Source organism: Saimiri boliviensis, chromosome 10, assembly GCF_048565385.1.
Source record: "Saimiri boliviensis isolate mSaiBol1 chromosome 10, mSaiBol1.pri, whole genome shotgun sequence".
NCBI classification, from domain to species: Eukaryota; Metazoa; Chordata; class Mammalia; order Primates; family Cebidae; genus Saimiri; species Saimiri boliviensis.
This window is the reverse complement of record NC_133458.1, coordinates 90,099,561-90,122,332: the sequence shown is the minus strand read 5'-3', so window position 1 is coordinate 90,122,332 and position 22,772 is coordinate 90,099,561. Positions and strand designations below refer to the sequence as shown.

Below are 22,772 nucleotides of genomic sequence, written 5' to 3'. Positions count from 1 at the left end.
CAGCCTACTGAGCAGCTGGGATTACAGCTGTGTGCCCCCACGCTTGGCTAAGTTTTGTATTTTTTGGTAGAGAGGGAGTTTCAACATGTTGGCCAGGCTGGTCTCGAATTCCTGACCTCAAGTGATCTGCCTGCCTTAGCCTCCCAAAGTGCTGGGATTACCTGCATGAGCCACCTTGCCCAACTCTTGGTTGAGAATTTTTATAACATAAATTCCTAAACTGGGAATTGGTATGTCAAAAGATGTGGACATTTACATTTGAAAGCACTCTGCATAACTCAAAACTAAATATTTTATGTTGGCCGGGCGCGGTGGCTCCAGCCTGTAATCCCAGCACTTTGGGAGGCCGAGGTGGGTGGATCACGAGGTCAAGAGATCGAGACCATCCTGGTCAACATGGAGAAACCCCGTCTCTACTAAAAATACAAAAAAAGTTAGCTGGGCATGGTGGTGCGTGCCTGTAATCCCAGCTACTCAGGAGGCTGAGGCAGGAGAATTGCCTGAACCCAGGAGGTGGAGGTTGCGGTGAGCCGAGATTGTGCCATTGCACTCCAGCTTGGGTAACAAGAGCGAAACTCCGTCTCAAAAAAAAAAAAAAAAAATTTTGATGTTGCCATAATGAGTTATAATTTTGACAATAAAGAGTTTTTTTCTTTTTTGTTTCCTTTTTCCTTGCTTTGTCACCCAGGCTGGAGTGCAGTGGTGCGATCTTGGCCCACTGCAATCTGCGCCTCCCCAGTTCAAGCGATTCTCCTGCCTCAGCCTCCTGAGTAGCTGGGACTACAGGTACACACCACCATGCCCTGCTAACGTTTTTTTTTGTATTTTTAGTAGAGACTGGATTTAACCATAATGGCCAGGATGGTCTCCAACTCCTGACCTTATGATCCTCCCACCTCGGCCTCCCAAAGTGCTGAGATTACGGGTGAGAGCCACTGCGACCAGCCAAGTTTCTTTCAATGAAGTGTGCAGTGAGACCGTTTGATTAAGAACTGTCTCATCGGGGCCGGGCGCGGTGGCTCAAGCCTGTAATCCCAGCACTTTGGGAGGCCGAGGCGGGTGGATCACAAGGTCGAGAGATCGAGACCAACCTGGTCAACATGGTGAAACCCCGTCTCTACTAAAAATAAAAAAAAATTAGCTGGGCATGGTGGCGCGTGCCTGTAATCCCAGCTACTCAGGATGCTGAGACAGGAGAATTGCCTGAACCCAGGAGGCGGAGGTTGCGGTGAGCCGAGATCGCGCCATTGCACTCCAGCCTGGGTAACAAGAGCGAAACTCTGTCTCAAAAAAAAAAAAAAAACTGTCTCATCAAACATGGAGGACTATATAATTGTAGGAACATGCTCTTATATCATGGATGTGCTAACTTTGACAAATCTTTGCCCATTTCATTTGTGCCCCTTTTATGTAAAAATTAGGTAAAAAGATGTGTAAACATTAAGTTATTTTTATTTTTTTTTTAAGATGGAGTCTCTCTCTGCCACCCAGGCTGGAGTGCAGTCATGCGATCTTGGCTCACTACAACCTCGGCCTCAGCTTCCTGAATACCTGAGATTACAGGCGTCTACCACCATGCCTGACTAATTTTTGTGTTTTTAGTAAAGGCAGGGTTTCACCATCTTGGCCAGGCTGGTCTGGAACTCCTGACCTTATGATCTACCCGCCGTGGCCTCCCAAAGTGCTGGGATTACAGGCGTGATCCACTGCACCTGGACAAAGATGTCTAGGACTCAGGCTTTCTCGTACTTAGCACCTTAAATTTTGCATCGTACCTCAGAAACTAACAGTAGTTTGTTGCAGTGGAGACTTCAAGAAGGTCCGCATTTTGAGGAGGAATTTGATTAAGAATTAGCTTCCAAAAGAAGGTGCTACTTCGTTTCTGGTGCTAGCAGGGCAGATGATGAGAGAATGTAGTTAAGAGAACCTGTGGTAATAGTGGTTAAACAACAAGAAAAATACTGGTTGAAAAGTGAGTGCTCCCCAGTTGTCCTTTTTTTCCCCCCAGCTTTGCAAAAAATGGAGAAACTCTTTTTCTTTGGAGAGTTAAGTGCAGTTGAAATTTTTAGTTTCTATATTTCTTGTGTGCTAGTTTACCTATGTTTGCATTTTTTGAGTTTCAGAAATGAATTCATTCCTTACATAAATTTTTAGTTTAACAGTCATAGATTAAGCACCTTTGCTCGTAGTTGATTCTGTGCTAGGTTTCAGGGGCTAGAAAGAAGAGTAAGACCCTTGTCGTGAATAAAGCCATGGAGTACAGTGGACTTCATTTTGTTCTGTCTGAATTCCTGGGTGACGTTCTTCTTGTCAACAGCAATGGTGGCCCACGGTGGCAGTGATCCTAAAGGTGGGTTAAGATCTCTGCAAATAAAGAGAAGTTATAAATACGCCATAGGGTATATGTGAGATTCCACAGAAACAGGAGGAGGAAGCATTATTAGGTTTAGCCTGGGTATTATCAGTGAGGAATACAGAGAGTGATGTGAAAATAGGCAGAGGCTAATAAGCATGTGTGCCAGGAGGGAAGAGGCAGAAGGGACAGCAGAAGCCACATCATGTAAGTGTGAAACATCCTGGAGTGTGCGTGGGAACTACAAGCTGTTTGAGATTAAAGAGGCTGGAGTGTGAGGCAGGGTAGTGACTGAGGCTGAGTGGAGAGGGCAGCTAGCTCAGCCTGCGTGCATGATGGAGTAACTGCATTATTCTCATTCTTCATGTGTTTAACTTTAGTAGCTAAGTAGTTTAGGTGATGCCATTTAGCAAATGCTGGTTTGGGATTATCATGGAAGACTTGATACCTAGGTTAATTTTGGAATCTGCTCACAGAGATCCCTTTGAACTTTTTTTTTTGCCTCTTAAATACTTCATCGGCATGGGACTGGCTATGCTTCCAAAACATTTCACGGAGTTCACAGCTGTTCTTAGGGTACCCTCTGACATGGTAATTAAGGCAAATTGTGATACAGGACTAAGAACCTTACAATAAGGTTGACTGAGTCCATGTTATTTTTAAAGATTCACTGTGGCGAGACAGTCATCAACGGTGCTGGTTAAAGCTCCTTGTATTATTTGATTTTTGTTAAAGGCATCCCAAGTGATGTAATGAACCTTTGGAGAAAAATGTGATAGGCACTTCTGTGTGCACGTACTACTGCCTAAAGTTGGGGACAGCAGTATAGTTGGTAGGGTGGGCCAGTGTCATCTTGATTGGAGCTACACAGACCTTAGCAGGAACCTTTGCTTAGCCCTGTGGTCTTGTGCAAACTGATTAAACTGAGCATTTCTGTTTCTAAAATCTGTAAATGAGGGTAATAAAACCTATTGCAGAGGGTTGTTGGGAATTAAATGATAATGTCTATAAAGGACTTGTTGGATTATCTGGTACTAAAGTGATACTGTCTCAGTAATAAGTTTGTATTTACCACGTGGCAATGGTAAATGAGGGATGGTTGTGACTATTCCTAAATGATTCCATGGTGTATGGTTTGTTTCATACATTCAGAGACATAAGAATATTTTACATTTCTTTGTAAAATATGGGTTATGTACTGTGAATAAATTAAGAATTGGTGCTTTATATCTAGGTATATGGATCTTAGAATCCCCAAAATATGTTTAGTTATGAAATTATCTTAAACAAGGGAGATGATACTTAAATAATACACTAAGAGTTGAATTACAAATTTCAAGGAGGTAGACAAAGTTCAAAAATGGACAAATGATAAGAAGTGGCAGTTTAGAAGGGGATAGCTGAAAAGTTAGTTTATGTACAAAAAGATAACCAATCTAGACTGGGCATGGTGGTTCATGCCTGTAATCCCAGTATTTGGGAAGGCCAAGGTAGGTGAATTGCTTGAGCCTAGGAGTTTGAGACCAGCCTGGTCAACATGACAAAACACCGTCTCTGCAAAAAATAGAAAAAATTAGCCAGGCACGGCGGTGAGTGCCTGTAGTCCCAGCTAACTAGGGGGCTGAGTCGGAGGCATGGTTTGAGCCCATGCCCCAGTGCACCACTGAACTCCAGACTGGGCAATGCCGTGAGATCCTGTTTCCCAAAAAAAAAAAAGCCAATCTAACTAGTTATTAGGGAAGTTTCAACTATAATGACATCGTTTTCTGCCCATGAAGTTGGGGAAAAATGAATAAGATTGGCAGTATCTGGTATTAGCAAGGTTGTGGAGGCATGGCCACTCACGTAGCTACAGAGTAAATTGGCAGAGACTTCTTAGCACACTATTTGGCAGTATCTATTAGAACTTTTTTTTTTTTTTGAGACGGAGTTTTGCTCTTCTTACCCAGGCTGGAGCGCAATGGCGCGATCTTGGCTCACTGCAACCTCTGCCTCCTGGGTTCAGGCAATTCTCCTCCCTCAGCCTCCTGAGTAGCTGGGATTACAGGCACGCGCCACCATGTCCAGCTAATTTTTTTTTATTTTTAGTAGAGACGGGGTTTCACCATGTTGACCAGGATGGTCTCGATCTCTTGACCTCGTGATCCACCCACCTCGGCCTTCCAAAGTGCTGGGATTACAGGCTTGAGCCACCGTGCCCGGCCTCTATTAGAACTTAAAATGAGAATACCCTTCAACTAAGTTTCATGGAAAACAACCCAGTCCTCATGGCTTTGTGCAATATGTAAGCACAGTTTTAATCAGCAATCTTGTAAAAGAGCTCCATCCAAATCACCAAGTAGGAATTGATAAAAAAGAGTCTCTAGTAGGTGCAAGTCGCTAAAATTCTTAGGCTGTGCTATATTACACGTCACATTTTAACAGGTATCGTACAGATAATCTGAAACTCAAACCATTATCTACTTTTGAAGCAGAAAAGATCTCTAGCTCTAATTTTACTGTGAGGGACATCTTTCAGTTGCCTATCTTTGAGTTGTAGAAGGGAAGTTTTTGTAAAGGAAGATAATACCGGGACTCCCCTCTTTTTCCTTATTGTTAAAAGTGCTTTAAGGCCAGGATGCTTGGCTCAGGCTTGTAATTCTAACACTTTGGGAGACCATTTTAGCTAGCACGTGCAAAAACCTATGTTTATTTGTTTTTTGTTGTTGTTTGTTTTGTTTGATATGGAGTCTCGCTCTGTTGCCCAGGTGGGAGTGCAGTGGCATGATACTGGCTCACTGCAACCTCTGCCTGCTGGGTTCAAGTGATTCTCATGCTTCAGCCTCCTCAGCAGCTGGGATTATAGGCAGGTGCCACCATACCCAGCTGATTTTTGTATTTTTAGTAGAGATGGGGTTTCACCATGTTGCCCAGGCTGGTCTTGAACTCCTGAGCTCAAGTGATCCGCCCCTCTTGGCCTCCCAAAGTGCTGAGATTACAGGCTTGAGCCACTGTGCCTGGTGAACCTATGTCTTGGTTTTTTTTGGAGATGGAGTCTTGCACTGTTGCTGGGGATGGAGTACAGTGGTGTGATCATGGCTAACTGCAACATCCACCTCCTGGGTTCAAGGATTCTCCTGCCTCAGCCAGTAGCTGGGATTATGAATGCCAGTCATCACACTTGGCTGATTTTTTTGTATTTTTAGTAGAGATGGGGTTTCACTACTTTGGCCAGGCTGGTGTCAAACTCCTGACCTCGTGATCTGCCTGCCTTGGCCTTCCAAAGTGGTGGTATTATAGGTGTGAGTCACCATGCCCAGCCTACAAGTGGTAGCTTTTTTGAGGGGGGAGGGGAATGGGGTTAGAGTCTTACTGGTGAACACTGGAAAACCACCTGCTAGACAAATTCTAAAAGAGCTGTAACACCAAGTGGTAGCTTTTTAAAAGTTTAGTTGTAGCCGGGCGCGGTGGCTCAAGCCTGTAATCCCAGCACTTTGGGAGGCCGAGGCGGGTGGATCATGAGGTCAAGAGATTGAGACCATCCTGGTCAACATGGTGAAACCCCGTCTCTACTAAAAATACAAAAAATTAGCTGCGCATGGTGGCACGTGCCTGTAATCCCAGCTACTCAGGAGGCTGAGGCAGGAGAATTGCCTAAACCCAGGAGGCGTAGGTTGCGGTGAGCCGAGATCGTGCCATTGCACTCCAGCCTGAGTAACAAGAGCGAAACTCCGTCTCAAAAAAAAAAAAAAAAAAAAAGTCTAGTTGCAGTGTGGAATCTGAAATCATATCAGTGAATTTTTCTTGTACTTGTTACGAAAAAAGAATTTATTGATTCTCTTGTTCTTTGAAAGAATCTTGATCCACGAGAATTGGGAAGCTGTCAAAGCTCATTGGTAATAGAAGTTTCTGAAAATACTAGTTTTTACTGAAAAGCTCAAATTTAGTCACTTGGCAACAAATACTTCGGGAAAATAGTTATACCTGAAGTGACAGACTCATTTTATTCCTTTTTTGAGAAAATAACTGCCCAGATACTCAAGCTTTTAAGTAACTACATTTTGCCTATGTGTAGTTACTTCAGGTAGAGATGGTGCTTGACTGGTTGTCTTGCAACTCAAATAACTGCACAGTGCTTTTTGTTCAGATAGCCAGTATAGGTAGCAGAAGTGCTTTATGCATACTTCCCTTTCTTTATACACATAGTAAAAGGATGTATACTCAAGGGTTGAGATTAGGACTTTTTAAAAAGGTTGGCATAATTCTTCACTGCAAGTACCAGAGAAGAATACCGTGACTGCTAGTACAGTTCAGTGCCACTGTGTTGCTTCATGCTAAGGACCAGAAGCTTTACTCATCATTGATTTTATTCTATCAGTGCAAATACAACACAGCAGAAAAGGCAAATAACATCTTAGTGTTATTAGGAAGATAGTCTTAACTTGTTGAGCCTCCTGAAAGTGTGTCAGGGGTTCATTATACCGTACTTTGAGAATGGTTGTTCCACTCTGATGTGTGGTTTAAAACTGGATCAGGTGGCTGGGTGTGATGGCTTGTGCCTGTAATCCCAGGACTTTGGGAGGCTCAGGTCAGTGGGTCACTGGAGGCCAGGAGTTCGAGACCAGCCTGGCCAACATAGTGCAACCCCATCTCTACTAAAAATACAAGAAATGAGCCGGGTGTTGTTGTGCATGCCTGTGGTCCCAGCTACTCAGGAGGCTGAGGCACAAGAATCTCTTGGGCCTGGGAGGTGGAGGTTGCAGTGACCCGGTGCCACTGCACTCCAGCCAGGGTGACACAGTGAGATTCCCTACCCACCCCCACCACCCCACCAAAAAAAGGAAAAAAAATGAGATCAGGTATTCTTTGTGAATATGTATTTACATCATAGCAAGAGCAAGTGAGGATTTTATGCAATTCCATGGCATGTATTAGCCTCAGTAGGGAAGTCAGTTTGAAAAAAAAAAAAAAAAGCTAATAAATAAACAGATATAGGAAGAAGAGAAGCAAATGAAAAAATACCAGAAATTCTAAACAAAAAGATAAAAATCTAGGTGTATGAAAGATAAAATATTGCCAGGTCTGATGTATCACACTTAAAATCCCAGTTCTTTGGGAAACTGCAGCCTAGAGGATTGTTTGAGCCCAGGAATTCAAGACCAGCCTGGGTAGCCAGGTGCAGTGGCTCATGCCTGTAATTCCTGCACTTTGGGAGGCCAAGGCAGGCAGATCACTTGAGGTCAAGAGTTCAAGACCAGCCTGGCCAACATGATGAAACTCCATGTCTACTAAAAACACAAAACAATTAGCTGGGTGTGGTGGTGTGTGCCTGTGAACCCAGCTACTCAGGAGAGTGAGGCACGAGATCATTTGAACCGGGAGGGGGAGGCTGCATTGAGGCGAGATCAGGCCACTGCATTCCAGCCTGGGCGATAGAACAAAACTCCGCCTCAAGAAAAAACAACAAAAAAAGACCAGCCTGGGCAACATAGTAAGATCCCATCTCTACAACAAAATTAAAAATTAGCCAAGTGGCCGGGCGCAGTGGCTCAAGCTTGTAATCCCAGCACTTTGGGAGGCCGAGGCGGGTGGATCACGAGGTCGAGAGATCAAGACCATCCTGGTCAACATGGTGAAACCCCGTCTTTACTAAAAATACAAAAACTTAGCTGGGCATGGTGGCACGTTCCTGTAATCCCAGCTACTCAGGAGGCTGAGGCAGGAGAATTGCCTGAACCCAGGAGGCGGAGGTTGCGGTGAGCCGAGATCGCGCCATTGCACTCCAGCCTGGGTAACAAGAGTGAAACTCCGTCTCAAAAAAAAAAAAAAAAAAAAAAATTAGCCAAGTGTGATGGTGCATACCTGTAGTGCCAGCTACTTGGGAGGCTGAGGTGGGAGGATTGCTTGAGCCTGGTGAGCTGCAGTGAGCTGTGATTGTGCCATTACCTGCCACCCTGGGTGATAGAGTGAGATTGTCTCTAAAATGTATTTTTAAAAAGATAAAATATTTAGGACAAATAGTTAATGACTGCTGAAAACAACTACACATGAGCAAGATGAAATGAATTTGGACATTGGGGCATCTATGCTTAGGTTCCTCAAACCGAAGTGAACTTCACATGTTGACACCAGCTCACGCCTAAGGAAATGAACAGCATTTGTTTTCTTCTTTGATTCCTCAAACTTTAACAAAATCTAATTAGGGTTTCAGGACCCCACCAACATTTCTTTTGATGGTCTATGTTTTGAGGCTGAAACCTTGTGGTTACTAATTATATTTTTAAGGATGACCAAATGGAGAGTCCAGCCTCTGACATATTTCAGAAAGCTTTCCTTGGCCTGGGTAAATGTTAAATGTAGAAAATAACTAGCTGGCTTTTATCACTGGATAGGTTTTTGTCTTTTTTTATTTTTATTTTTATTTTTATTTTTTGAGACGGAGTTTCGCTCTTGTTACCCAGGCTGGAGTGCAATGGCGCGATCTCGGCTCACGGCAACCTCTGCCTCCCGGGTTCAGGCAATTATCTTGCCTCAGCCTCCTGACTAGCTGGGATTACAGGCACGTGCCACCATGCCCAGCTGATTTTTTGTATTTTTAGTAGAGACGGGGTTTCACCATGTTGACCAGGATGGTCTCGATCTCTTGACCTCGTGATCCACCCGCCTCGGCCTCCCAAAGTGCTGGGATTACAGGCGTGAGCCACCATGCCCGGCCCTTATTTTTATTTTTGAGACAGAATCTTGCTCTGTCACTCAGGCTGGAGAGCAGTGTTGTGACCATGGCTCACTGAAGCCTTGAACTCCTGGACTCAAGGAATCCTCCCACTGCAGCCTCCTGGGTAGCCGAGACTACAGGCATGTACCACTATGCCTGGCTGATTTTTAAATTCTATTTGTAGAAATAGTATCTCACTGTTTGGCCCAGGCTGATTTCAAACCCTGAGCTTAGGTGGGTCTGCCTGCCAAATCCCAGCCTCCCCAAGTGCTGAGATTGCTGGCTTGAGTCCCTATCCCCAGCCTGTTTGGTCTCTTTTAATCTGGGACAGTTCCTCTGTCTTCATTTGTTTTTTTGTTTTTGTTTTTCGAGACAGAGTCTTGCTCTGTCACCTAGGCTGGAGTACAGTGGTGCAGTCTTGGCTCATTGCAACCCCTGCACCCAGGATCAAGCAATTCCCACTCCTCAGCCTCCCGAGTAGCTGAGATTACAGGCACACACACTGTGGCGGTTAATATTTTTGTATTTTTAGTAGAGATGGGGTTTCACCATGTTGGCCAGGCTGGTCTTGAACTCGTGTCATCAAGTATTTTACCCGCTTTGGCCTCCCAGAGTGCTGGAATTACAGGCATGAGCCACCTGTAATCCTTAATTTGTTTTTTGTTTTTGTTTGAGATGGAGTCTTACTCTGCTACCCAGACTGGAGTGCAGTGGTGCTGTCTCAGCTCATTGTAACCTCTGCCTCCTGGGTTCAACAAATTCTGCCTCAGGTTCCCAAGTAACTGGGACTACTGGCACGCGCCACCACATCTAGCTAATTTTTGTATTTTTAGTAGAGATAGGGTTTCACCATGTGGCCAGGATGGTCTCGATCTCTTGACTTTGTGATTCACTCACCTCGGCCTCTCAAAGTGCTGGGATTATAGGCGTGAGCCACTGCATCCAGACGCTTTATTTGTTTTTAATGACTTCCCTGCTGTTGAGGAGGATAGGCTTGTGGAATGCCCCTCAATGTGAGTTGGATTTGTCTGATGTCTCCCATGGTTAATATCAGGTGAGACTTTCTGTGAGTGTGTGAGAGAGAGAGAGAGTGTGTGTGTGTGTGTGTGTGTGTGTGAGAGAGAGAGAGAGAGAGAGAGAGATGGAGTCTCGCTCTGTTGCCCAGGCTCGAGTGTAGGGGCCTGATCTCAGCTCACTGCAACCTCTGCATCCCGGGTTCAAGTGTGATTCTTCTGTCTCAGCCTCCCAGCCTCCCAAGTAGCTGAGATTATAGGAGCCCGCCATCACGCCTGACTAATTTTTTGTATTTTTAGTAGCTATGAGGTTTCACCATGTTGGCCAGGCTGGTCTTCAACTCCTGACCTCAAGTGATCTGCCTTTCTCAGCCTCCCAGAGCACTGTGATTACAGGCACGACCCACCGTGCTAGGCACCAGGTGAGGCATTTTGGATGGAATTCCTCAGAAGTGATAATGCTTTCACTGTGTCTCATCTGCAGGCACCTGGTGTTTGTTGACTTTTGTTTCAGTAGTGATGGTAACTTTGACCAGTTGGTTAAGGTATTGACTGCCATGCTTCTTCAGGGTGAAATTACTTTGGTTTTCCTTTGTAATAAGAACCTTGTGGGGAGATACTTTGAGACAGTGTAAAAATTCTGTCCCTCATTATACTTCAACTAATTTTAGCACCCATTGATGATTCTTGTCAGCAACTCTTTTTTTTTTTTTTTGAGACGGAGTTTCGCTCTTGTTACCCAGGCTGGAGTGCAATGGCGCGATCTCGGCTCACCGCAACCTCCGCCTCCTGGGTTCAGGCAATTCTCCTGCCTCAGCCTCCTGAGTAGCTGGGATTATAGGCACGCACCACCATGCCCAGCTAATTTTTTGTATTTTTAGTAGAGACGGGGTTTCACCATGTTGACCAGGATGGTCTCGATCTCTCGACCTCGTGATCCACCCGCCTCGGCCTCCCAAAGTGCTGGAATTACAGGCTTGAGCCACCGCGCCCGGCCTTGTCAGCAACTCTTATTGCTACTATAGTGGCTGTCAAATGGTGGCTTTCTACTTCGGTTTATTTTTTCTACATTTATTATTTGTGTTTTATTGTTTTTGAGACAGAGTCTTGCTCTGTCGCACAGGTGGCAGTGCAGTGGTGCCATCTCAGCTCACTGCCACCTCTGTCTCCTGTGCTCAAGTGATTCTCCTGCTTCCTGAAGAGCTGGGATTACAGGTGCCTGCTGCTATGCCTGGCTAACTTTTTGTATTTTTACAGAGATGAGGTTTTGCCGTGTTAGCCAGGGTGGTCTTGAACTCCTGACCTCAGGTAATTCTCCCACCTCAGCCTCCCAAAGAGCTAGGATTTACAGGGGTGAGCCACTATGCTGGGCATCTACACTTTTTATTATTTGGAATAAACTGTCTCCCCACTTTACTTTGTTGATCTTAATATAGACTAATGGATTCTTTCTTATTGCATAGATTATAACATGTTACAGTCATTATTTTATTGCTTAGACTGTGGAAGTGAGGTTTTTAAAGTTTATTAACATGGTGGTGGTATTCTGAAGGCAGTGATTCAGCACAGATGGAAAGATTATTATGATCATCTAATTTCCAAATATTAGATGAAGTCTTTGCTTATGCTTCATTTAATTTGTTTTTCTTTTACTTTTTTTTTTTTTTTTTTTGAGACAGAGTTTAGCTCTTGTTACCCAGGCTGGAGTGCAATGGCGCGATCTCAGCTCACCGCAACCTCCGCCTCCTGGGTTCAGGCAATTCTCCTGCCTCAGCCTCCTGAGTAGCTGGGATTACAGACACGCACCACCATGCCCAGCTAATTTTTTGTATTTTTAGTGGAGATGTGGTTTCACCATGTTGACCAGGATGGTCTCGATCTCTTGACCTCGTGATCCACCCGCCTCGGCCTCCCAAAGTGCTGGGATTACAGGTGTGAGCCACCGTGCCCGGCCCTTTTAATTTGTTTTGTGCTTCATTTTAGATGAGCAGCTTTGTACTTATTACAGACTTATCTACCTAAATGTACTAAGTCTAATACTTTTCTGGGGATATCTTAAAACTAGTGAAAATAAGATCATTATTCATATTCATGATGCATTGTCTTAAATTCAGATACTGCCGTCTGTACTTAAACATAACTATCATATGTTGTATATGTCACTTAGGGTAATTGTTAATCACCTGCAAGTTATTTTTTTCTATACTAGTCTAACTTTAGCTCACGATCATGCATTTTCCCCCAATCTATTGCATTTCGATGCACTGTCTATAACAATAATATTGGTAAAGCATTGTTATACACTTCTTCAATGTTCCTATTTATTCTTAGGTCTCTTGATGAATAATGTACATACCAAAACAAATCTAATGCAATCCTAAGGTATTTTCTTGAGTTATACAGTATGTATACAAAACATCCACAGGAACTAAGTAAAAGTAGTTTTTTTCTAAATTAATTAAGAAGCTTGGAAGATTTTAGAAAAATAGTGCACATGGCAAAATTTAAATGATAATTCATTTTTCTCCTTCCTCAGATGCAACCACTGTGCAGTTTATGATGTTCCTTTGGGAGACATTTATATGTATATGTGAACATCTATGAATGTATGCTTTTTAGGAAAAATACGACTTAGCACCACACCTTACTATTTTCTTTTATTTATTGTTGTTTTTTAGAGACAGGGTCTTAGTCTGTCTCCCAGGCTGGAATGTAGTGGTGTGGTCATAGCTCAGTGCAGCCTCTAAATCCTGGGTTGAAGTGATCCTTTCACTTCAGTCTCCTGAGGAGCTGAGACCACACCTGGTTAATTGTTTTCTTTTTTAATTGTTTAGTAGAGATGGAAACTCTGTTGCTCAGACTGGTCTCCCAACTCCTGGCTTCAAATGATCCTCTTGCTTTGGCCTCTCAGATTGCTAGGATTACAGGCATGAGCCACTGAACCCAACTACCTCACTGTTTTAAAAAGCAATTTATTTATTTATTTCAGACAGAGTCTTGTTCTGTTGCCCAGGCTGGAGTGCAGTACAGTCTGACTCACTGCAACCTCTGCCTTGCAGGTTCAAGCTATTTTCATGCCTCAGACTCCCAAGTAGCTGGAATTACCAGTACCCACCACCATGCTGAGCTAATTTTGTGTTTTTAGTGGAGATGGGGTTTCACCATGTTGGTCAAGCTGTTCTGGAAATCCTGACCTCAAGTGATTCCCTACCTTGGCCTCCCAAAATGCTGAGATTATAGGCATGAGCCACTGCGCCTAGCCCAGAAAATCTTGTATATTTTATTTTTAATTTTGCTTATTATTATTATTATTATTGAGATGGAGTCTCACTCTGTAGCCCAGGCTGGAGTACAGTGGTAGGATCTCAGCTCCCTGCAATCTCTGCCTTCTGGGTTCAAGAGATTCTCCTGCCTTAGCCTCCCAAGTAGTTGGGATTACAGGTGTGTGCCACCACACCCCGCTAATTTTTGTATTTTAGCAGGGACGGGGTTCCACCGTGTTCGTCTTGATCTCTTGACCTTGTGATCTGCCCGCCTTGGCTTCCCAAAGTGCTGGGATTACAGGTGTGAGCCACCGTGCTCAGCCCAAGTTTTGTGTTTTTAGTAGAGATGGTGTTCCAAAATGTTGGCCAGGCTGGTCAACATGATGAAACTCTGTCTGTACTAAAAAATACAAAAATTAGGGCCAGGCGCGGTGGCTCACGCCTGTAATCCCAACACTTTGGGAGACCGAGGCGGGTGGATCACGAGGTCAAGAGATCAAGACCATCCTGGTCAACATGGTGAAACCCCGTCTCTACTAAAAATACAAAAAAATTAGCTGGGCATGGTGGTGCATGCTTGAAATCCCAGCTACTCAGGAGGTTGAGGCAGGAGAATTGCCTGAACCCAGGAGGTGGAGGTTGCAGTGAGCCGAGATCGCGCCGTTGCACTCCAGCCTGGGTAACGAGAGCGAAACTCCGTCTCAAAAAAAAAAAATACAAAAATTAGCCAGCCATGGGGGGTGGCACACACCTGTATTCCCAGCTACTCAGGAGGCTAAGGCAGGAGAATTGCTTGAACCCAGGAGGTACAAGTTGCAATGAGCCGAGATTGTGCCACTGCACTCCAGCCTGGGTGACAGAGCAAAACTGTCTTAAAAAAAAAAAAAAAAAAAAAATTACTGTTTAAATATGTAGATCTGATTAATAACATTTTACTTTTGGTTATGGACGATTGGTGTTTCAGTATTTAACTTTTTCAAAGTAAGTTTTTAATTTAATGACAGTATACTTTAAAATATTAAAGTTTCGGGCCGGGCACGGTGGCTCAAGCCTGTAATCCCAGCACTTTGGGAGGCCGAGGTGGGTGGATCACAAGATCGAGACCATCCTGGTCAACATGGTGAAACCCCGTCTCTACTAAAAATACAAAAAATTAGCTGAGCATGGTGGTGTGTGCCTGTAATCCCAGCTACTCAGGAGGCTGAGGCAGGAGAATTGCCTGAACCCAGGAGGCGGAGGTTGCGGTGAGCCGAGATCGCGCCATTGCACTCCAGCCTGGGTAACAAGAGTGAAACTCTGCCTCAAAAAAAAAAAAAAAAAAAAAAAGTTTCACTAAACTGCTTTCAAATGATTTGACTAAACCTAAAATTCTAGTTACCTGGCTTTATGGTACATTTTAATTTGGTTTACATACTGCCACCATAAATCTCTGAATTTATCAAAGGACTAGATGGACATTTTAGTAAAATAACATCTAAAACGAATGTTGATAACTTAAAATTGAAACTATAACTTCTTAAAATCTGGAGATTGGTCTCAGCCATGTCTAATACGTTATTTCTTGTTATTTTAAAAATTAAGAAAACAGGCCAGGCTTCGTGGCTCAAGCCTGTAATCCCAGCCGTTTCAGAGGCCAAGGTGGGCAGATCACCTGAGGTCAGGAGTTGGAGACCAGCTTGACCAACATGGCGAAAGCCTGTCTCTACTGAAATGTAAAAATTAGCTAGGCGTGGTACTGTGCACCTGTAATCCCAAGCTACTCAGGAGGCTGAAGCAGAATAATTGTTTGAACCTGGGAGATGGTAGTTGCAGTGAGCCAAGATCAGGCTCCCACACTCCAGCCTGGGTGACAGAGCAAGACTCTATTTAAAAAAAAACAAACCCAGGCCAGGCGCAGTGACTCAAGCCTGTAATCCCAGCACTTTGGGAGGCCGAGGCGGGTGGATCACGAGGTCGAGAGATTGAGACCATCCTGGTCAACATGGTGAAACCCCGTCTCTACTAAAAATACAAAAAACTAGCTGGGCATGGGGGCGTGTGCCTGTAATCCCAGCTACTCAGGAGGCTGAGGCAGGAGAATTGCCTGAACCCAGGAGAATTGCGGTGAGCCGAGATCGCGCCATTGCACTCCAGCCTGGGTAACAAGAGCGAAACTCTGTCTCAAAAAAAAAAAAAAAAGGAATGTTGCTCTGTATTATTGACCTTGCATAAAACATAAGGTGACATTAATCCATACACAACTGATAATAGATCTGCCTTAAGGGATTACATTTTAACGTTCAAGTTGATGTTTGCCATTTCACTTCTGTTGCTTATTTGTAGTTTCATTTTCTTTCAGCTTATATTTTGGGCCCTGACAGTGACAACCATTATGCCCAGGTGCTAGGGAGTTAGAAAAGCATTAACTATGCCAGGGGAGGTGGCTCATACCTGTAATCCCAGCGCTTTGGGAGTCTGAGGTGGGTGGATCATGAGGTCAGGAGCTCAAGACTCAGCCTGGCCAAGATAGTGAAACCCTGTCTACTAAAAATACAGAAATTAGCTGGGCATGGTGGTGGGTGTCTGTAATCCCAGCTACTTGGGAGAGTGAGGCAAAGAACTGCTTGAAGGCAGGAGGCAAAGGTTGCATTGAGCTGAGATCGAGCCACTGCACTCCAGCCTGAGTGAGAGAGTGAGACTCCATCTCAAAAAAAACCCAGAAACAGAAAAAGCATTAACTTCAGTTTTAAAAGAGGAAAGTCAACATTTTATAGTAATCTTATTCAATTTAAAAACAGATTTATGTGAATGATACAGTATAATATTTTTAACTGTCATAATTGGCATTAACTTTAAATGCTTAGCTGGACTGAGTTTTCACATTCTGATGAGGTACTTTGCAATTTCTGGAAGAGGTTGGAGCAGTTAAGGTTCTGTGAGTATTTTTCTTTTTTTCTAAATCTAGAGAATTTTGACATATGTGTCTTTATTTTTTATAGAGGTGTGGTCTCACCATATTGCCCAGGCTGGTCTTAAACTCCTGGCCTCAAGTGATCCTCCCACCTTAAGATGTGTGTCTTGTTAGAAGTAAACCATATCTGGTGGTTTTGTTGCTATTTATTCAGTCTCAAAACTGCCATGACTCTTTTACAGGCTCTTGAAATGGTAGACCAAAAAATACTTTCAGTTTATTATTTCCTATTCTTGTCTGCTTGTAGGATTCTGCAACTAATTTTTAAGTTACGTATTTTCTTTTTTTTGAGACAGAGTGTCGCTCTTGTTACCCAGGCTGGAGTGCAATGGCATGATCTCGGCTCACCGCAACCTCCGCCTCCTGGGTTCAAGCAATTCTCCTGCCTCAGCCTCCTGAGTAGCTGGGACTACAGGCACGCGCCACCATGCCCAGCTAATTTTTTGTATTTTTAGTAGAGACGGGGTTTCACCACGTTGACCAGGATGGTCTCGATCTCTTGACCTCGCGATCCACCCGCCTCGGCCTCCCAAAGTGCTGGGATTACAGGCTTGAGCCACCGCGCCCGGCAAGTTACGTATTTTCTATATTTAAAGCCTACCCTAGTCCCAGCATACCTAAAGTTGTAAACATAGGGTTAAATAACTATTTAAATGATGTCTGATAGATAAATCTATAGAGAAGGGATTCAGAATCCCAAATGCTTGTAACTGATGCTGTATTCTTGTGTTCAAGGTTTAATCGTCAGTAGAGTAGGCTTAAATTTGTGTATGTATATGTTTTAGGACCTCTTAGAAAAAAGCTAAAACTTTGTCTTAGGTCCTTCTCTAGCCCTAGTAGAGCCTGTGTAAAAATAAATATGACCTGATATGTGGACAGATGGCTGGTGGTTAGGCGTGTGTTCGAGTCCTGGTGTGCCACTCCCCCAATGGACAGTCTGTCTGGATCCCTTATGTTTGCACTTGTTTCTACTAGTCTGTCTTCAGGCAGTTATTAAAGTGCTTGGCTGTTTAACACATTCTTAAAGCTTATGCATTTCCAAAACACTGATTGCAACATTTTTACAAGGTGTTAAGGCCCATCCCACTAAAGTGTAATACCCTATACAGATTGCTGATAACAGATTTATAAAGCTTTGTTTTGAGACAGAGTCTCTCTCTGTTGACCAGACTGGAGTGCAATAGCACAGTCTCGACTCACTGCAACCTCTGCCTCCTGGGTTGAAGCAATTCAGTCTCAGCCTCCTTAGTAACTGGGATTAAGGGTGCATGCCACCGTGCCTGGCTACTTTTTTTAGTAGAGACGGAGCTTCACCATATTGGCCAGGCTAGTCTCGAACTCCTGACCTCAAGTGATTCACCTGTCTTGGCCTCCCAGAGCGCTGAGATTACAGGTGTAAGCAACTACGCTGGACGACGAATTGTAAAGCTTTCCAAAAAGCTAGGAGGTTTGGCAGAGAGGAAAGGGCCATTTTAAATGTTGGTGGTTCTGTATAGAGAAAGCCCGAGAGCAGCTAGATGTGCTCTGGGTACTCTTGAGCATGGGTATTATGCGAAGGTGAGAGCTGTTTGTTTCTGTTTTTGGTGATTGGTGTCCCCACCCACCCAAGTTTCTTTGCTTATGTTAAACATGTTGACCAATTATATCAACATTGGAAAGGAGACCAAGAGTGTCTTCCTTTGAGAGACTTGTATCCTCTACAAGATTGGTTGGTTATATGTTAAATTTATAGGTATAATGTGTGTTCTGTAATCACATTGATTATAAGCATGATATCACACCCTACATTATCATTATAGCGGACAGAGTTTAAATATGCCACTTTTTATTTTATTTTGAGGCAAGGGTCTCTGTTATAGGGCTGGAATGCAGTGGCATTATCATAGCCACTGCAGCCTCAAACTCCTGGGATCAATGGATTCTCTTGCTTCAGCTTCTTGAGTAGCTGGGACCACAGGTACATGCCACTGCGCCTGGCTAATTTTTAAAATTTTTGTAGAGATGGAGTCCCACTTTGTTGCCCAGGCTGGTTTTTAGCTCCTGGGTTGAAGTGATTCTACTTTGGCCTCCCAAAGTGTTAGGATTATAGGCATGAGCCACCTTGCCTGGCCTGAACATGTCATTTTTAAATTGAAATTGAAAAATACGTAACATTTTAACAACTATAATGGTGGAAAGTAGAATACTTGAGTTAGCATTTCAGTCTTAGGAGTTTATTAAGTAGATTTTACCATTATTGCTACTGGAAATCTGTCATCTTTTCTTAGGATGTAAGTTAACTGGAAGTGCGACATAGTTTATGAAGTTTTAAAGGACCACAACTAAGGTTATTATAACTAAATTTAATTTAATTTTTTTTCTCTGTCACTCAGGCTTGAGTGCAGTGGCATGATCTTGGCTCACTGCAACCTCCACCTCCCAGGTTCAAGTAATTATTCTGCCTCAGCCTCTCAAGTAGCTGAGACTACAGGCAAGTGCCACCATGCTCAGCTAATTTTTTGTATTTTTAGTAGAGATGGGGTTTCACTGTGTTAGCCTGGATGGTCTAGGTCTCCTAACCTCATGATCTGCCTGCCTAGGCCTCCCGAAGTGCTGAGATCACAGGCGTGAAACACCACACTGGCCTATTTAACTACATTTTAAAAGATTATTTTGTCAGCCTAACAACCATTATAAGCATGTGGGGTCCTTGAAATGACTTTGCAGTAGAAAGGACTTTTAATTTTTTTTTTTTTTTTTTTTTTGAGACGGAGTTTCGCTCTTGTTACCCAGGCTGGAGTGCAATGGCGCGATCTCGGCTCACCGCAGCCTCCGCCTCCCGGGTTCAGACAATTCTCCTGCCTCAGCCTCCCGAGTAGCTGGGATTACAGGCACGTGCCACCATGCCCAGCTAATTTTTTGTATTTTTAGTAGAGACGGGGTTTCACCATGTTGACCAGGATGGTCTCGATCTCTCGACCTCGTGATCCACCCGCCTCGGCCTCCCAAAGTGCTGGGATTACAAGCTTGAGCCACCGCGCCCGGCCTTTTTTTTTTTTTTTTTTTAAATGAGATGGAGTTTTGCTCTTGTTGCCCAGGCTGGAGTGCAGTGGCATGATCTCTACTCACTGTAACCTCTGTCTCCTGGGTTCAAGCAATTCTTTTGCCTCAGCCTCCATAGTAGCTGGGACTACAGGTGTCCGCCAGCGTGCCTGGCTAATTTTTGTATTTTCAGTAGAGATGGGGTTTCAATATGTTGGGCAGTCTGGTCTCGAACGTTTGATGTCAGGTGATATGCCTGCCTTGGCCTCTCTAAGTGCTGGGATTACAGGCATGAGCTACTGTGCCCGGCTCCCACCCCCACAATTTTCTTTTTCTTTTTTTTTTTTTTTTGAGACGGAGTTTCGCTCTTGTTACCCAGGCTGGAGTGCAATGGCGCGATCTTGGCTGACTGCAACCTCCACTTCCTGGGTTCAGGAAATTCTCCTGCCTCAGCCTCCTGAGTAGCTGGGATTACAGGCACGCGTCGCCATGCCCAGCTAATTTTTTTGTATTTTTAGTAGAGACGGGGTTTGACCATGTTGACCAGGATGGTCTCGATCTCTTGACCTCGTGATCCACCCCCCTCGGCCTCCCAAAGTGCTGGGATTACAGGCTTGAGCCACCGTGCCCGGCTCAATTTTTTTTTTTTTTTTTTAATAGAGTGGTGGTCTTGCTATGTTGCCCAGGCTGGTCGAAGGGAACTTCTTGAAACATCATATGCATTGGATCTTTTATTGTCAGTTAGTGCAGTTATTTGCCTCACTCATCTTAGATGGTGGTTGAGGTTGTATGTATGCCTTGAAATGATCTATGCTGATTGTGACCTCCTCAAGTCTCCTTTATAAAATTTGAATGTGGCCCAGCATGGTGACTTGGTGGCTCAAGCCTGTAATTCCAGCACTTTGGGAAGGCCAAGGCAGGTGGATTACTTAAGCTCAGGAGTTTGAGACGAGCCTGGCCAACATGGAGAAACCTTATCTTTATGAAAAATACAATTGGCCAGGCATGGTGCCAGGTGCCTGTAATCTCAGCTGCTTGGGAGACTGAGACAGGAGAATAACTTGAACCTGGGAGGTGGAGGTTGCAGTGAGCTGAGATTTTGGTACTGCACTTCAGCCTGGGTGACAGAGCCATATTCTGTCTCAAAAAAATTAAAATTTGAAAGTGAGTTTGATAATTTCTAGTGTTTCCTCTAGGAGATTGGGATTCATGTTATTGTATTGAATAATTTTCCTGAATATCCGTGTAAGTGAGTTTTTTTTTTTTTTTTTTTGAGACGGAGTTTCGCTCTTGTTACCCAGGCTGGAGTGCAACGGCGTGATCTCGGCTCACCGCAACCTCCTCCTCCTGGGTTCAGGCAATTCTCCTGCCTCAGCCTCCTGAGTAGCTGCGATTACAGGCACGTGCCACCATGCCCAGCTAATTTTTTGTATTTTTAGTAGAGACGGGGTTTCATCATGTTGACCAGGATGGTCTCGATCTCTTGACCTCGTGATCCACCCTCCTCGGCCTCCCAAAGTGCTGGGATTACAGGCTTGAGCCACCGCGCGCAGCCCTGCCACTATCTTCTACTTGAAGTTGTACTATAGTCATTGCAGCAAAATGAATCCAAATGTACTCTCCTAGGCAAAGGAAGGAGATTTAACAATGTCTAATGCCACAATCTTAGAAAATTCTAGTTTTTTTTGCAGTATAGGTAATGCTAATGGCATCTTAGGTTATATGTATGAAAAGTGTTTAGTTTAATTATTTTTTTTCAAAACAGAGTCTTACTGTCACCCAGGCTAGAATGCAGTGGTGCCATTTCTGCTCACTGCAACCTCTGTCTCCCAGGTTCAAGCAATTCACTTGCCTCAGCCTCCCAAGTAGTAGGGATTACAGGCATGTTCCACGCCAGCTAATGTTTGTATTTTTAGTAGAGATGGGGTTTCACCATGTTGGCCAGGCTGGTCTTGAACTCCTGACCTTGTGACTCGCCCACCTTGGGCTCCCCAGGTGCTAGGATTACAGGGGTGAGCCACCACGCCCAGCTGTGAAAAATATTTAACATCTCTCTACTACTAGATAGTCAAGTCAAGTTAAATCATATTTTTCTTTTAAAACTTAATTCCTGGCGGGGCGCGGTGGCTCACTCCTGTAATCCCAGCACTTTGGGTGGCCGAGTCGGGTGGATCACGAGGTCAAGAGGTCGAGACCATCCTGGTCAACATGGTGAAACCCCGTCTCTACTAAAAATACAAAAATTAGCTGGGCATGGTGGCGCGTGTCTGTAATCCCAGCTACTCAGGAGGCTGAGGCAGCGGAATTGCCTGAACCCAGGAGGCGGAGGTTGCGGTGAGCCGAGATCGCGCCATTGCACTCCAGCCTGGGTAACAAGAGCGAAACTCCGTCTCAAAAACAAAAACAAAAACAAAAAAACTTTCTTCCTCCTGGTACTAATAAGCCCAGAGTTTGATTTTAATGGAACTTAACATTTGTGTAGATTGTGACTTCTGGTGTTAAGAGAGGAGGGAAAAACAGTGGAAAGTACAGCTGAGATAACGGTAAAATAAATCCTCCTCTCCTGATCACCTAGCTTCAAGAGTCACCAAATATTGACTGGCTTTGGTTCATCTCTCTGCCTCAGTGCCATACCTCCCTAAATTATTCCAAAAGAAATTGAAGATGCTAAGCATATGACATTCCTAAATTCTTCAGCATGTGTTTCTAAAAGACAGACTTTTAAAAAACATAGACGATATCATTATTACATGTTAAAAACATGATACTCACTGATACTAAATATTCCAGTTTTTCCTGATTATTTAATTTTTTTCATTTTATTTGAATTGCGATTTAAAGAAGTTTATTACGTTATGATTGGTTGATAGGTCTTAAGTTTGTTTTTCTTTATGTCAAGAATTCCCCTCTTCTTTTTCTCCTTTTAAATTTATTTGTTAAAAAGCTCAGATGTAGGCCGGGCATGGTGACTCATGCCTGTAATCCAACCACCTTGGGAGTCCAAGACAGGTGAATCACTTGAGGTCAGGAATTCGAGACCAGCCTGGCCAACATGGTGAAACCCTGTCTCTACTAAAAATACAAAATTAGTCGGGCATGGAGGCACGCACCTGTAATTCCAACGACCTGGAAGGCTAGGGCACAAGAATTGCTTGAACCCGGGAAGTGGAGGTTGCAGTGAGCCGTTATTGCCCTCTAGCCTGGTCTACAAAGCAAGACTGTCTCTAACTGCCCTCTGCCACTGCCCCACTCAAAAAAACCTTAGATGTTTGTGCTGGAGAGTTTGAGGTCTTGATGAGTTTCTGAGGTCAGGTTTGGGAAAATACTGATATAAACGGGGAAGTATATTGCACTTAAGTGAAAATTTTTTAAACCTGTTTGTCCTTAAGTGTAGCAAACATACCTATTCTATCTCACTAGAAGGAGAAAGAGCTTAGTAAGCAGGAACAGTTTACAGCTATCAGAGACTGGTAACGTA

General features: G+C 43.9%; 1 protein-coding gene and 1 pseudogene across 1 annotated transcript in view; one reads left to right on the top strand and one right to left on the bottom strand.

Annotated features, from left to right (window-relative positions):
• Positions 1 to 22,772, top strand: part of IGF2BP3 (insulin like growth factor 2 mRNA binding protein 3) — a 174,230-nt gene that overhangs the window by 16,873 nt on the left and 134,585 nt on the right. The window lies entirely within an intron of this gene.
• LOC120365478 (U7 small nuclear RNA) lies at positions 5,704 to 5,760 on the bottom strand (annotated as a pseudogene).